Source organism: Herpailurus yagouaroundi, unplaced genomic scaffold, assembly GCF_014898765.1.
Source record: "Herpailurus yagouaroundi ecotype Mexico unplaced genomic scaffold, PumYag 216, whole genome shotgun sequence".
In the NCBI taxonomy this organism is placed as follows: Eukaryota; Metazoa; Chordata; class Mammalia; order Carnivora; family Felidae; genus Herpailurus; species Herpailurus yagouaroundi.
Genome location: NW_024412447.1, coordinates 7,271,779 through 7,283,942, shown reverse-complemented (window position 1 = coordinate 7,283,942; position 12,164 = coordinate 7,271,779). Strand labels below are relative to the sequence as shown.

General features: G+C 43.0%; 2 long non-coding RNA genes across 2 annotated transcripts in view; one reads left to right on the top strand and one right to left on the bottom strand.

The window, feature by feature from the left end:
* The window catches only part of LOC121017626 (uncharacterized), a 23,489-nt gene extending 11,786 nt beyond the window's left edge, over positions 1-11,703 (top strand). Inside the window, exons 5-6 of the long non-coding RNA XR_005784836.1 lie at positions 11,031-11,288; positions 11,463-11,703. This is a non-coding gene — a long non-coding RNA (uncharacterized LOC121017626). The remainder of the gene's footprint in view (positions 1-11,030; positions 11,289-11,462) is intronic.
* On the bottom strand, positions 11,431-12,164 carry LOC121017625 (uncharacterized). The gene is made up of 2 exons (XR_005784835.1): positions 12,049-12,164; positions 11,431-11,692 (listed from the first exon to the last, which is right to left on the bottom strand). It is a non-coding gene; the product is annotated as an uncharacterized LOC121017625 (long non-coding RNA).

Here is a 12,164-nt window from a genome sequence, read left to right as displayed (position 1 = left end):
GATGGGCTAAATGGGTAAGGGGCACTAAGGAATCTACTCCTGAAATCATTGTTGCACTATATGCTAACTAATTTGGATGTAGATTTTAAGAAATAAAAAATAAAATTTAAAAAAATTAAAGACATGGAATTCTTATGTATTATCTGTTTATGTAGTCAAATTTATTTTTTAACTTTTCTCAGTAAAGTCACTAAACACATTGTAATCACTATTGTCATATAATTTGTTTTGTATGGGTAGTAATGCCAAATTAGGCAACCTTTTTTGAATCATTGTAGTTCTGTGGTTGTGTTGTTTTATCAATTCTAAAATTTTTTTTAACGTTTCTTTTTGAGACAGAGAGAGACAGAGCATGAGCAGGGGAGGGTCAGAGAGAGAGGGAGACACAGAATCCAAAGCAGGCTCCAGGCTCTGAGCTGTCAGCACAGAGCCCGACGTGGGGCTCTAACTCAGGAGCTGTGAAATCATGACCTGAGCTGAAGTTGGACACCCAACCGACTAAGCCACCCAGGTGTCCCTGTTTTATCAATTCTAGTTGGAGAAAACTTCTCTCTGCTGAGGCAGCAATCAATACCATTCTTAAAGCAATACTCAGATTTGGAAATGTCATACATTTTACCCAACATATTCATGTGCTTGGAGGGGATCACATGTCACAAGTTATCTTTGTTATAGAAAATACTACAAAATATTTTAGTTTTATGATGTAAATTGTTATCACATTATGATTTTAACCACGTTTTATACTTTTATTTTATTTTAGAGAGAGAGAGCATAAGATGGGGAGAGGGATAGAGGGGGAGAGAAAGAGAGAGAGAGACAGAGAATCTCAAGCAGGCTCCACACTCAGTGGAGATGTGGGGCTAATTCCCAGGACCCTGGGATCTTGACCTGAGCCAAATCAAGCGTCAGTCACTCAACCAACTAAGACACCCAGGCACCCCTTAACCACATTTTAAATCAACTTTGGTAGCTCACTTCATGTATATGTCAAACTCACATATATATTTTATACCCATGCATATATATATATGTATATATATATATGTAATGTGTATACATGTACATATGCATATATATAGGTATGTACTAAGAATTTCTGCAGTTGCCGTCTGCACCTGTTAGGCATAGCATGCTAACCTGTGAGTATCTCTGGGACGATGAATTGGAACGTGAAGAGGAGAGAGAGTGGGTGTTTGATACAACTAGGAGATAGTTGTGTGTTATACAAAAACTATTGCATTCAAGTTATCTGAGGGCAAGATTTAACAAATTAGTCTTTCTGTTACTTATGTAGCTCCTCTGCCCCTTTCCTTTACCTAGGCCCATGCAAAGACAGTCTCTTTTGTCAACAAGGGCACAGCCCCCACTCCTCTGGCCTTAGGTCCAGTCCCCCCTGTGTCAGAACATGGGGCAATCTGGGGGGAGAAGCACTTCTCTGGAGCCGGAAGACTGATAGTCTTGAGATCCCTGTTAGCAGGTTCCAGGTTGAACTGGCCCAGCAATGGGTGTCAGATTCCCGGATGTTCATGTGTCTTTTATAAATTCACTTATATGTATGTTTGAGAGAGACAGAGAGACAGAGCATGAGCAGGGGAGAGGCAGAGATAGGAGACACAGAATCCAAAGCAGCCCCCAGGCTCTGAGCTGTCAGTACAGAGCCCGACATGGGACTTGAACCCGCATACTGTAGGATCATGACCTGAGCCGAAGTTGGATGCTTAACTGACTGAGCCACCCAGGTGCCCTCCACTTGTATGTTTTTATGTTCAAGACTTTCTAGGGTGGGCCAGGGTGGGATCCCTGTTGCCCAACTCCAGGCACGGTGCCCGTCACAGCCTGGTAGGCAGCCCTTTCCACACAGCTCTCCCTGCCTCCCTCTGAATTCTGGTAACTACTCTCTGGGGCCTGGAGATACAACCCCAGACTTGCTGCAGTGTCTGTGAGCCAGCACTCTGTCTCCATAGCGTTCCTACGCCCTGCCCATTTCATCCTCTGTAAAGATTCCTTTAAGCTCTCTTGCAATTGCCTTCATCTGAGAGCCATCTGTTTCCAGCCAGGACATGCCCCGCTTTACGCCTGGACAAAGGCTTGCAGAGTGTGAATTCATTGTTGGCAAATGTGTGGTAGATACAAAGGGTGAAGTGCTCGGCGGCTCTCTGCTCTATTTATTGCAGAAAACGTCTGCTTTTGGAGGGAGAAGAGCCACAATGTAGGTTGGAAAATGTAGACAGAAATAATTTTTTTCATTCTTGGGCCGGAGCTACACGGGATAAGGTAAATCCGACCACTATGTGACAAGCAATCCCCAAATGCTTGTGGTTTAACACAAGGAAAGTCAGTACTGGATTGTGTAGCATTCCAGTGTGGATGTTCCTGGTTTGAGGCTCTCCTGGGCATCTTCTTGGTCTCTCCTGCACTCAGGAACTCAGGGACCCAGGCTCCTTCCATCTTGCAGTTTCACCTCCTGTAGTTCTGGAGGCTCCTCTCCACTTGCCTGGCAGATGGGGAAACAGAGCGCGTGGAAGATTGTATAAAGAGTTTTATATCACTTCCTCTGGAGGCAATATACATCCTTCTTCCCGCACTGCACTGGCCAGAAATCAGTTGTCCAACCCCCACCTGTCTGTGAGAGGGGAAATGTATTTAGATGTGGGACTAGAATCGGGGTGAGGCTGGGGAGGCACTGGCCTCAGATCAGAGCCATAAGAGGACTCCAAAAAAATTTAGTAGATTTTAAAAGCTTAATGGATGAGTTTGCTTCCAGTAAACCCAGGTAGGTAAAATTACAACAAATTCTGTTTGGGGTATAATTAAAAATATTTAAACTTAGAATAGTTTTGAGAGTTTTAATAGACCGCTTTTTAATGTGTAAATATATTTTTTAACCTCTTTAATGTTCTGTTAAGAATTAACCACTAAAATACACAGGAAACGTGTGTAGGGGCCCGCATTTTTGTGTTTCCTGAAGGAAAGGGATCTAAGTTTTGAGAAACATTCAACAGTCTCAATCCCCAAACCTTATTTTTTATTCATTTCATTTTTCTTCATATTTACTAATTTATTTTAATTTTTAATAAGCTTATTCATTTATTTTGAGAGAGAGACAGAGAGACAGAGAGAGAGGGAGAGAGCGAATCTTAAGCAGGCTCCATGCTGTCAGAGCAGAGCCTGAGGCAGGGCTCAAATTCCCCAACCATGAGATCATGACCTGAGCCGAAATCAATAGTTGGACTCTTAACCAACTGAGCCACCCAGGCGCCCCTCATTTTTCTTTTTTATATCAAATGCCTTTAAGACAGGACACTTTTCTCTGCATACGGCTTTCATTACGTCCAAAGGTGTTGTTATGACAGTGTTTTCCTTCTTGTTGCCAAGTAGGAGTTTCTTTTAACTTATTTTTGGTCCAAGAGTTATTTAAGAGTGTGTCTCTTCATTTCCAAGCACATGTAGTTAAGACTGTTTGTCCCATTTAAAAAGGAAAGCTCTCCTGAGCCATGATTCACACACCATACAATTCACTCATTTAAAGCATACAGTTCAGTGGTTTTTGTTTTTGGTATATGACATTATTAATTCCTAAAACTTGTGGTAAAATATACATAACATTTTCCACTTTAAACATTTTTAAGGTGCAATTCAGTGACGTCACTTATACTCACAATATTGTACAATGTTGTACAACCATCACCAGTCTCTATTTATAAAACTTTGCCATTATTCCAAACAAAAACTTCCTTCTGTTGTGTCTAGATATCCAGTTGTCCCAGCACCATTTATTGAAGTAGTGTTTTCGTAGTTACTATAGGGATTACAACAGATACACTGAACTTTTCACAGTCTAGTTAAAATTAATATTTTACCATTTCAAGTGAAATGGTAAACCATAGAGGTCCTTTTTGTCATTTTCATACATGTTAAATCTAAAATCATGAAAAATCCTCACCAGATAATGTTATAATTTTTTGCTTTCAGTAATCATGTTACTTTAAAGAATTTAAGAGGAGAAAAATAATCTGTCATATTCTCTTGGATAATCATCATTTCTGTTGTTTATCCTACATTATAGAAGTTTGAAGCTTCCCTGTGATGCTGTTTCTCTTCCCTATGAAATTTCCTTTAGCAGGTGGTGTGTTGGCTGTGAACTTTTCCATAATGGGAGAATATCTTTCTTTCTCCTTCATTGCTACAGGATATTTTTGCTGGATAGAGGATTCTGGGTTGATGGCTCTTTCTTTGAGTGCTTGAAGCATGGTTTTTCTCTCTTCTGGCCTCCATGGTTTCTGATGAGGAATCTGTAGTAGTTTGAATGATTGAATGCAATGCTTTGTTATTCTCTGGCTGCTCTGACGATTTATTTCTTGATCTTTGGTTTTCACTAGTTTAATTATGATGTGTCTGGACATGATTATCTTTGAGTTGATCCGTTCACTGATCTTTTTTTTTAAACACTACTTGTTTTTTTGTTTTGTTTTGTTTTGTTTTGCTTTCTTTTCAAAAATTTTAAAATGTTTATTTTTGAGAGGGGGTGGGCAGAGAGAGAGAGAGCAGGACACAGAATCCGAAGCAGGCTCCAGGCTCTGAGCTGTCAGCACAGAGCCTGATGCAGGGCTTGAACCCATGAACCGAACTGTGAGATCATGACCTGAGCCAAAGTCAGACATTCAACCGACTGAGCCAGCCAGGCGCCCCTCACTGATCTTAAATCTTTAATTTTATGTCTTTCACTGTATTTGAGAGGTTTTCAGCCATTGTTTGTTTAAATATTCCTTTCTTCATTGGTCTCAAGTTCCTCTTCCTCCAGAATTCCAATGACATATGTGTTCGATCTTTTTATATTGTCCCATGGGTCTTTAAGGCTCTGTTCATTTTTTAAAATCTTATTTTTCCTGCCTGTTCAGGTTGGATAATTTCTTTTGATCTGTTTTTAAGTCTCCTGATTCTTTCCTGTCTCATCTCCATTCTGCTACTGAAGACTTCCAATTAACTTTTTGTTTCAGTTATCATATTTGTCAGCTTTAAATTTTCCATTTGACTTTTTTTTATGGCTTTTATTTTCTGCTGAGAAGGTCTATCTTTCCATTCATTTCAAGACTGTTTACATTTATTTCATGGGGGCATAGTGATAAAACAGCTACACGAAAGTCTTTGTCTAATCATTCCAACATCTTGGGATTCATGTCTTTTACCTTGTGGGCTGTTGAGTTTTCCTGTTTCCTTGTATGCCAAGTAAATTTGGATTATCCTGGACATTTTAAGTATTATTATGCTATGAGATGCTGGGTCCTGTTAAAGTTCTACGGAGAATGTTGACGTCTCTGTTTTGGCAGACAGTTGAGCTACGTTCAGACCGCAAGTCCCAACACACCTTCTGTGGGCTGTGGTTTCAGTGCCATTTAAAAACTTGGCTGTGGTGTTTGGATCTGTCCTGTGTGTGCATCCCACCCCCCTGTTCCCCTCCATCCACCCTCCACTGCCCATGGGCCATTCTGAGACCAGGGTGGGGATCTACACCACAGTTTGGTTCTCAAAGCCTGTGGTATGCTTTCAGTGATCCGTTCCATGTGTGTCTATCTTGGAGATGGGCTTGGGGCTTCATATACAGCTTATGGAATTCCTTTTTCAAGCTTCCTCCTCATAAAGATAAGAAGGCCAAGAGTTTAGTTTCCCCTTGCACTTCTTGTCATGCACTTCCTGTGAGGTCATCTACCTCTTAGGGGAAGCAGTTAGAGGAAAGGAAGAGAGAAAAAAACAGGGGGATTCCCCCCACACTCTTTCCCTTTGCTAGTTTCTATCAGGCAAAGGTTTTTGGGGTTTTTTTTCCCCTCTGTCTCCTGGTTTCTCTGTTATTGTGGGCGCGTCTGCTGCTGCTATGTCACCATTACTGCCATGAGAGTGCCTCAGGGCAGGCTTGGGTGGGATTAAAAATAAAGCAGGGGGGCGCCTGGGTGGCTTAGTCGGTTAAGCCTCTGACTTTGGCTCAGGTCATGATTTCCCGGTTCCTGAGTTCAAGCCCTGTGTTGGGCTCTGTGCTGACAGCTCAGAGCCTGTAGCCGGCATGGGATTCTGTGTCTCCCTCTCTCTCTGCCCCTCCCCCGTTCACACTGTATCTCTCAAAAATGAATAAATGTTAAAAAATAAAAATAAAAATAAAAGCAGGGTTTCCCCTTACCCTCTCCCTCTTAGTCTTCTGACCAGAACAAGAGAGTTTCTCTTGGAGCTCTTTCTTCCTGTGCCCGCTGTGCAGTTCTGGGATCCAGGATGTTCTGAGTGTGAACTGGAGACTTGGGATGATGAAAAACCAAAGAAAACCATAAACTCACTGCCATATATTTCCCTGAGTTTTTTTTTTTTTAATTTTTTAATGTTTATTATTTTTGAGAGAAAGAGACAGAGCACAAGCAGGGGAGGGGCAGAGAGAGGGAGACACAGAATCCGAAGCAGGCTCCAGGCTCAGAGCTGTCAGCACAGAGCCCCATATGGGGCTTAAACTCACAAAATGGGAGATATGACCTGAGCAAAAGTCGGACGCTTAACCAACTGAGCCACCCAGGTGCCCCTATTTCCCTGAGTTTTGATTTCTCTCTCCAGTCTGTTATTACCTACTTTGCAGTCCTCTATTAGTTGCTTTGTGGACTCTGTCCAAGGTTTTAGTTGTAATGGGTGGAAGACGTGGGGTGGGGTATTATTTATTCCACCGTAACCAGTGCTGGGACTCCTACCTTGATACTTTGAATCCCACAAACTAGGCATTGCTGGTATTGTTTGTCAGGCTCAATTTGTTTTGATTTATCTACATGCTTCTTTCTTCTCCGCATCCCCTTTTGTATCTCAGAATTTACTTCTTTCTGTTACTTTTGACTGAAAATGTATTTTTCCAGTGTTCTTAAAAATAATTTATCCTAGGAGTGCCTAAGTGGCTCAGTCATTTGAGCAACTGACTTCGACTCAGGTCATGATGTCACGGTTCATGTGTTCGACCCCACATTGAGCTCTCTGCTGTCAGTGCAGAGCCTGCTTCAGATCCTCTGTCCCCCTCTCTCTGCCCCTCCCCTGCTCTCTCTCTCTCAAAAATAAGCGTTAAAAAAATAATTTATCCTAGTGTATAATTCTAGGTGGATACTACTTTTTCTTCACAATTCAAAGATAACATTGCACTACCTTTTGGGTTCCATTGAGAAGTTAGCTGTATACTTGTGGCCATGCTATAGATATTGTGTTTTGTGGCTTTTTAAAATCATTTTGTCTATTAACATCCTCTCTTTGTTTTTGGCATTTTGTAGTTTTACTGGAATGTTTCTGGTTATGGACTTTTTTATATTTATTATTCTTGGAATTTATTGGGCTTCCTGAATCAATACTGGAAACGTTTTAACCATTATCTCTTCAAAGAGACAATGCTTACTTCCCAGTTTTTCAGTCTCTGTTTCTGAAATTAATATTATTAGATGCAGCCAACTTTCTTACTCTGTCTTTTATGTTTGATTTTTTTTCTTCATATTTTTCATGTCTGTATTTCCATGCTGCATTTTGACAATATCTCTGGATCTGTCTCAAGCCTGTCCAGTAATTTTATCTCTAGCTGTATCTAATTTGCTGTTTAATTTATCCACTTACTTTTTAAATTTGTATATATATATATATATTTTTTTTTTTTTTTGAGAGAGAGACAGAGCATGAGTGGGGGAGGGGCAGAGAGAGAGGGAGCTGTCAGCACAGAGCCTGATGTGGAGCTCGAACCCACAAACTGCGAGACCATGACCTGAGCTGAAGTCGGATGCTTAAATGACTGAGCCACCCAGGCACCCCTAATTTTTATATGTTATATTTCTAGAGTTTCTTTTCTTTTTTTTTTTTATGTTTATTTATTTCTGAGACAGAGAGAGAGAGAGAGAGAGAGAGCATGCACATGCATGAGCAAGATTGGGGGAGGGGCAGAGGGAGAGAGAGTCTTTAAGCTCAGCATGGAGCCTGATGGGGGGCATGATCCCATGAACCTGGGACCATGACCTGAGCTGAAATCAAGAGTTGGCCACTTAACTGACAGCCCCCGGGGCGCCTCTATTTCTAGAGTTTCTATTTGTGTTTTCCCCCCCAAAATTTACCTGGTTGCTTTTGCATTTTCTTGTTTCATCATGTTTCCAATATCTTCTTTTCTTCCTTTAGATAATTTATTTTATGATTTGTCAGATAATTCTAATATCAGCAGTCTTTGATGGCCTGATTCTACAGTTAATTGTTTCCAAAAAGATCTTACATATGTTTTGTTAGATTTATTCATTTTATTCCTATTACCTCATTGTTTGCTGTTTTAGATAATTGTATCTTTTTAAACTAAATCTGGTCTATGGAGGTATAATTTACCTACAATATTTTTCCTTTTCAGGTATTGTAGTTCAGTGAGGTTTTTAAAGGTATAAGGTCATGCAGTTGCCATCAAAATAGAGAATTTTTCCATTACCCCAAGAACTCCTTCATGCCCCTTTGTAATCAATCCTCTCTCCCCGGCTCTAGTCCCTGGCAGTCACTGCTCTGAATTCTGTCCCTATAATTTTACCTTTTCTAGAATGTTGTGTTCATCTTAAAAATAAAACTGCTGGTTATTTCACCAGCAAAAATGGGTTTGTTCAGGAACAGCAGAGGATTACAATATGGAACAAACCAGCTATGGCAAAATCAGAGGCATGTCTGCCACATAAAGGAGAGAAAAGTTTTGTTTTTTGTTTTTTTTTCAACATTTATTTATTTTTGGGACAGAGAGAGACAGAGCATGAACGGGGGAGGGGCAGAGAGAGAGGGAGACACAGAATCGGAAACAGGCTCCAGGCTCTGAGCCATCAGCCCAGAGCCCGACGCGGGGCTCGAACTCACGGACCGCGAGATCGTGACCTGGCTGAAGTCGGACGCTTAACCGACTGCGCCACCCAGGCGCCCCTTTTGTTTTTTTTTTAATATAATTTATTGTCAAGTTGGCTAACATAGAGTGTGTACAGTGTGCTCTTGGTTTTGGGGTAGATTCCCATGATTCATCGCTTACATACAATACCCAGTCTTCATACCAACAAGTGCCCTCCTCAATGCCCATCACCCATTTTCCCCCCTCCCGCCTGCCTCCCAAAGAGAAATGTATTTTAACAGAAGAAAGGGGGAAGGTGGGAAGTCTGTTATAAGCAAGTCCATTGGACTCACCTGGGGAAGTTCAACTACAGTGGCTTCTCATTGGCTGAGTATGTCTCTCATTGGCTGGGCTGTTGTGGGGGTGGGGGTGGGGGATGAAAACCTTTCTTCCTCTTGTTAGGGTAATAAAGTAGTATCCACCTGAAAGGCTCAGTTCTTTCTGTTGCATTTGCAATTGATGACTACTAGCAAAGCTTGAGAACCCATCTTCCTAACCTCCCGGCTTGGTTTTAGTGAAATTTCCTTTATTAATTTTCCACAGTCATATAAATGGAAGCATAGCCTTTTGGGTTTGGCTTCTTTCACTTAGCAAAGTAATTCTGAGATTTATTCACATTATTATGTGTATTGGTAGTTGATTCCTTTTTACTACTGGTAATATTGCATTGTATGGATGTCTCACTACTCATATATCCAGTCACCAGTTGATCAGGTGATGGACAATTGTTTTTTTCCCCACAGTTTTGGGTGATTATGAATAAAACTGCTATGAACATTAGCATACAGATTTGTGTGACAACATGTTTTCCTTTCTGTGGGGTAGATACCTAGAAGTGGGAGGTTTGATCATATGGTTCATACGTATTTATATTTAGAAGAATCTGCCAAAATATTTTTCTTTTAGTTCTTAATGTTTATTTACTTTTGAGAGAGAGACAGAGAGACAGAGAGAGACAGAGTGTGAGGGGGTGGGGGACAGATAGAGAGGGAGACACAGAACCCGAATCAGGCTCCAGGCTCCAAGCTGTCAGCACAGAGCTTGACTCGGGGCTTGAACTCACCAATCATGAGATCATGACCTGAGCCAAAGTTGGAAGGCTAACCAACTGAGTCACCGAGGTGCCCCCCCCCCAAAGTGTTTTTCAAAGTGATTGTACCTTTTGTTGTTGTTATTTGGTCCATATCATTCAGCACCCAGGGCCTGATGACCTCTGGAATGTTCTTGCTCCAATTTATGATTATACTATTTTGAATCCCCATCAGCAAAGTATGAGAGTTTCAGTTGCTCTGCATCCTCACTAGCTCTTGGTATTGTATCTTGTTGTGGTTTTAATCTGCATTTTCTGAATAACTAGTGATTTTGAAGTTCATTTCATGCAATTATTTGTCATGTGTATCTCTTCTTTGATGAAGTATTGCTTCAAATCTTTTGTCCGATTTTTAAAAATTGGGATTTTTGTTATTGAGTATTGAGAGTTCTTTATAGATTGTGGTGACAAGTCCTTTATCAGATGCATGCTTTGCAAGTGTATTTCCCAGTCTGTAGTTTTTTTAAAAAAATGTTTATTTATTTATTTTGAGAGAGAGTGCATGAGTGGGGGGAGGTGCAGAGAGAGAGAGAGAGAGAGAGAGAGAGAATCCCAAGCAGGCTCTGTGCTATCAGCACAGAGCCTGATGAGGGGATCAATCCCATGAACCTTGAGATCGTGACCTGAGACGAAATCAAGAGTCAGATGCTTAACTGACTGAGCTACCCAGGCACTCCTGTGGTTTGGTTTTTTATTTTCTTAACAATATTTTTTGAAGAGCAGTTGTTGAGATTCCAGATGTCACCGGTCCCCCTCAGCAAGGTTTGCCTGGAATCTGAAGTTGGAAAGCTTCCCCCTGCCCATGGCTGGGCCAGCACACCTGGTATCTTTGCATATGTGTGTCCCTGTGTTGCAGTGGGGGCACAGCCTGGAGTTTCTCATGGGGGAGTTACTCCGCCATAGGACCTGAGAGAGGCCCAGAAAACAGGAGGGAGGCAGGAGGCTCTCCTAGTTCAACCCTAGCCCTTTTTAGCCCCCAGCTCATCCTGGACGTGGCCTTTTACCCATGTCCACCGGCTGAGCCTCTGTCCTATTTCTTTCTAGGTCCCAGGCCCCTGCCATTCACTGTAGAGGTCAGCATGAGCAAGATGAGTACCTGACAATGGCCAGGGGTGAGGTCATCACATCATCCAGTGTCTGGCAGTGAACCCAGCAAGGGTTGGAGTCTTCCTGGCCTACAGGTGCAGAAGTCACCCAGCCAGCAGGAGGTCAAGCTGTCTAAATCCCGGCACTCCCTCTGATCCCCAGAGGGTGCCTGCATGGGGAAGCAGCTGCCAGGTGCCTTGAACCCACGGCCTAGGGGTCAGTACAGAGTGGTAGCTGCTGAAAGTCCTGAGTGGAGAGAAGCAGGGATGGTCTATACGGGCAGTGGACCACAAGGAGGGTGGGGGTACTAGTGATATGGGGCTGCACAGCAAAGAGTCAAAAAAGAATTCTCGAGATGTTTTGGGTGCCAAACAGGTGTTTGTATTACAGTACGGGACGGACCGTGGGCAGAAAGAGCTGCACTTATCCTGTTGTTAGGGTAAGGTTATTTCATTGTCTAGTAGAACAGTCCTGAGACCCCTCAGATGTGTATCAGCGGTCATATGTTGAAAGAAGACTGTTAACATATATCCTGGGCAGGAGGAGGTGTGCAGTTATCAGAGGGAAGTTACACTGACCACAGTGATGAAGCTACAGCGGTAAAACATTAAAGGAAGTCCCTGCGGGAATAGAGGAGTGTTACAATCTGTAACCTTTGCTGCCTCAGGAGTCGCAGCAAAGTCTGGTCTTTGTTCTTTTTCTCCCATCGCTAGGAAGAGCCGCTGGGGAAACGGCTGGGAAAGGTCCCGGGAACAGGTGGTGGAATCCGGGTGGGGAGAAGGGCTCACGCTGGCAGGGGCCCGGCAACGATCTCCGGAGCCAAATCGGGTGGGCGAGTGCGAGGGTGGGTGGGAGCAGGCCTGCGGAAGGATTGCTCCGGGGTCCCGAGGGGCAGCCCGAGTGGGGGTGGGGGGGGTCGGGGAGCGGGTACCCGGGGACCACCGCTGGGCTGCTGGGGGGAGAAGGAGCTACTGACCGCCAGTGAAGTCGGCCACGGGGTGGGGGCGTCCCGAGGGCTGTTTGCGGAGGGGCGAGCTGTCCGGGGCTGTCGGGCCAGCTGCGGTGGGCGAGGGCTGGGCTGAGGGAGCCGGT